Source organism: Schistocerca cancellata, chromosome 7, assembly GCF_023864275.1.
Source record: "Schistocerca cancellata isolate TAMUIC-IGC-003103 chromosome 7, iqSchCanc2.1, whole genome shotgun sequence".
NCBI lineage: Eukaryota > Metazoa > Arthropoda > Insecta > Orthoptera > Acrididae > Schistocerca > Schistocerca cancellata.
In genome coordinates, this window is record NC_064632.1 from 478,641,581 (window position 1) to 478,646,099 (window position 4,519).

A 4,519-nucleotide genomic window follows, 5' to 3' on the forward strand; every position below is an offset into this window, starting at 1 on the left:
GTAGGGATCTGGAAGGGTCGGTGGCGGTGCTCGTGTCCCAATGTGTGTAGCATTTCTGGAGCGCCCCTGCTCTCGCCATCCCCCCACCCACTCCCTCCTACAGCTGTTCTTTTCCTCTTACTGCTGCACTGACCTTCCTTTTGCCTCTTTGTTTGCCCATTTTTCCTTCCACTTGACTGGACTGTGCTGCTTGTGTTGTTCCTCTCTTGGCTTCTGCCACCTTTGATCCTGGGACCGATGACATCACTGTTTCGTGTCTTCCCCCATTCAACCAACCAACGATGACGAATGCAGTCTGGCAAAAATAGTTCTCCCTTCACACATGGACACGTCCATCTAATAAGAGGCAAGACTCCTCTGAAAATACCATGTGATATCCTCATGTGTCTATTATTGTTGAGTGCTCATCTATAGCTGCACGTACCGCTGTTGCCACGTCTAGAGAAACCGCAACAATGGTCTCCATGCTGACCATCTGCGGTGCTCAATACCGTGGCTGACTGTCCATATGGATACTTTTCTTGCTGCAAATAAGACCCTTTTCAGACTCAAGTTGGTGACGTGGCTGTCCGGTCCTCCACTGAACGTACAGTCGTGCAAGCACGCTCTAAGCGAGGAACAATATAGCTGAGCGATAAATCGCAGACTTGATAGACGACGATCCTAATACTGTCGATTTCCGACACATCAAGGTAGAAGTTCGTACCTCTCGCACGTTGTTCTCACAAACGACGAACAGTAAAATTCCGTTTCTGAATGCGAAACGGGCTGTGTAATTTTTCCTGCTATACAGGACGTAGATGATGATGATAATCCTATACACTTCGTAGTGTCATACTGAAATGCTAATCATTTACACATTAAAGTATGTAGAACATTCAATGCCAGTTTGGCATAATATGTTGCTTGCTGCCTCGACGGTTTTAGAACTTTGATGGCCAGAAGTGTACACCCAATGATATTTACTTGCTGTATTCAAGCGTTGGTCACTGTCCACTGTTTTTATGACAACAGTCCCCGTCAACACGAAACTGTCGCAGGATGTGTCCTACCAGCAGAACCCTTCTTGTAGTGAAGTAGCGAATTAAATTTTTCTTCCAGATTAAAATCAGTCTCCCTTCATTAGTGTTCCAACCTACATCTATAATTCTCAGGATTTTTCTTTTGCACCATATTTCAAAAGATCTTACTCTCTTCTTGTCTGCAACGTTTTTGGTCCACATTTCGCTTTCATATGGGGCTATACTCCAAGCAAATACTCCCAGAAAAAATTCACAACTTACGAATTTATATTATACATTAAGAAATATTTCTTTCGCAGAAAATTTTTGTTACTCTTGTGTGTTGTGTATATTTCTGCCATTGCCCCTCAGATACCAAAACTCTTCTGCTAGTTTCAGTGTTTCATTTCGTAATGTAATTCCCTCAGTACTGGCTGATTTAATTAGGCTACATTTCATTAACCTTATTTTACTTCTATTCATACCCACATTATGGCCGGCCGCGGTGGTCTAGCGGTTCTGGCGCTGCAGTCCGGAACCGTGGGACTGCCACGGTCGCAGGTTCGAATCCTGCCTCGGGCATGGGTGTGTGTGATGTCCTTAGGTTAGTTAGGTTTAAGTAGTTCTAAGTTCTAGGGGACTTATGACCTAAGATGTTGAGTCCCATAGTGCTCAGAGCCATTTGAACCATTTGAACCATACCCACATTATGACCCCTTTTGAATACACTCTGGATGTTCACCTCATCAATTAGTGTCAGTTGTCCTCACGACGCAGGCTGCTCCCGCTTTGGCGCGGGTTCGATTCTTACTGTCGGCCCATGTCCAGTTTTTGTACCGCTCTCTTGGTCAGTTTTAGGAAACTTTCGGCGATACTGTCTCTGACGAGGCGCTTGAATTTGAGCGCGCAACGGCCTTAATGGCTAACTGCAATTCTAATTAACTCGGAAGCAGCGCATCCCAGCACAACGTACCCTGAAGCACTCTTCCAAGCTTTTCAGTCTGTTTCTGACGGCTCTGTACATTATAAAGCGGCAAGTAAGTCCTTATGTATATATGAAGATGTATAGTTAAGCCTCACCGGCCATTTGACCATCTTCTTCTGTGCGGATGCACAAACAATGCCCGAACTCTTACGGGAATTGGCAAAAAGCCGCGAGTAATGAGTATAATGGGCAGGGGCACTATGCATATAGAGCAGGACGATAAGTTGGGGAATGTGGGTCTCACGGGAGGCGTGCCAGAGATAAGTCCCTGCAGTCACACTATCCTCTGTGTCCTCGGTGGCTCAGATGGATAGAGCGTCTGCCATGTAAGCAGGACATCTCGGGTTAAAGTCCTGGTCGGTGCACACATTTTCAACTGTCCCCGTTGACTTATATTAACGCCTGTATGCAGCTAGGGGTATTCATTTCATTGTAAATAAGTCCTTGACACAGCGCTGCTAGGAGGGAGTGGTGATGTGCTGGTACCTCAGAGAAGCGACCCACTTGTTAAGGCTGACGCCCAATTAGAATGGCAGGCAGATCGCACGCTGGTGACGCAACCTGCCAAATGTGTAAACAATTGTCTACGTAGGGCACACTACAGTACCTGACTTGCCCCTCTTCTTCAACGTCAGTATGAATCATGGACGTGCCTGTACGATGCAACTGGCTTGCATTATACCTTGCATCTTTCACCTGTGATTTTTCAGTTAAGAATCCCTCACTCTTTGAAGTAGGAAGTACAAAACGTTTGTTTGGCTGAAGTTCTGGGGTTTAGTAGTTTCTTCTTCTTGGGTATCCTGTTTCACCTAAATCAATCGTTTCTATATAAAACACGACATTCAATATATTTCTGTCTCCCCCATAAACGATAAACATTCTTATAATCAGGAATTAACACAGCAAACATTTGCGTATCAATTTGTATTTATTGCAGACCTCGGCAGATCTCAGCTACAGGGAAGACCTCATCAGTGCGTTTAATAGCGAATTGTATGCGCCCAGAAAGTTTGTATATGCACATGTTGTTAAAGTAGCCTTTAGCTGGCGCATGAATACAGCTATGGACAGATTAAGGCTGCTTTAAAAAATTATGCATATACAAGCTTCCTGGGTCTATATGACTAGCTACTGATGACGCAATGATCATGGCTATACTGTAGCTGAAATCTAGCTAGATCTGAAATAAAATGTAGATTGATACCCATCTGTTTACTGTGTTCATCCATGGTTATAATCATTTCGCAGTCGCTGAGCACAAAGATTCCTAAAGGAATCCAACCTGATAAATATTCCTGTTAAGAGTGATATAATGGCTGATTTGTAGCTTATCGCATTTGTTATTTATTTTGTACAGTAAAGAAGTGCTGAAGGAAGTGCAAGAGAAATTCAAAGCAGAACTGAAAGTCAACGGGATCAGGTACAAACGTTAATGGTAGTAGACGACATTGGACATTGCCTTACTTGCAAAAATTAATGAAGACTTATAAGATTTTGAACGAAATGGGCGGTCTATTGAGCATCGAAGTGTTCGAAATCATTAGTTCTATCATTGCAAAAGAATAGCACATTATGTCGTTGTCGACGGTCGTATGACAAAATATGTGCTTTGGCAACTACGTAAGCCCTATTTCGTTTTTTGTTACTGACTTCCTGAGACGTAGAGCAGAATAATGTATTATGCCAGAGGGCACAGTCGTAAATAACTACTAAGAACAAATTTCCACACACTGAAAAGCGTATTCTGCAGGACACAAAGAAATCATACATTTGACTCAAAATACCATACACTTTACACCAGCAAATCTGCCGTATTTTTTATAGCCATTCACTTAAGATTCACTGTCAAGCTGTTGCAGTGCACAGTGGCAGGAATTCTTCTAGCCTTCGGTGCGCGGGAAGAGCCTGATAATGCCAGATTTCGACACGCACGTTGCTCAAATGAGTGTAGTAAGATTCTGGTCTTTTCACATGACACGTATCGTACTGGGTAATGACGGCTCTAGCGGAGACACATTAGACAGGCAAATAATCAAGCGCTACGCATAGTTCAGATACAATTCCGATCAATGCGAAATTAACATATCATAAGACAATGACACGAGTTGAATCCTTTATCAAGCGCTCCGCATAGTTCAGATACAATTTCGATCAATGCGAAATTAACATATCATAAGACAATGACACGAGTTGAATCCTTGATCACAGTAGAACGGCTGAACTTGGAAGAACAGAATTACTTCTTAACACGCTAGAATTTGACGAACGGAAGATCCTCAGGAAGATATTAGGACCTCCAAGAATAGGGGATAGTCTGTATAGAAGACGAGCAACAAAGAACTGTGAATCCGCGTAGAATGTCGTATAGTATCTGGAAAAGGACTAAGTTCTCGAACACATCTGTAGATAAACAAGAGGATATTGACACTTCCAATACTTTACTTTATAGCGAGGATAAAAACCAAAGTTTGTTGAATCCCAGAGGTACAAAGGGGTTTGGAAAAGATGGTAATACAGGAAACAGAGCTTTACA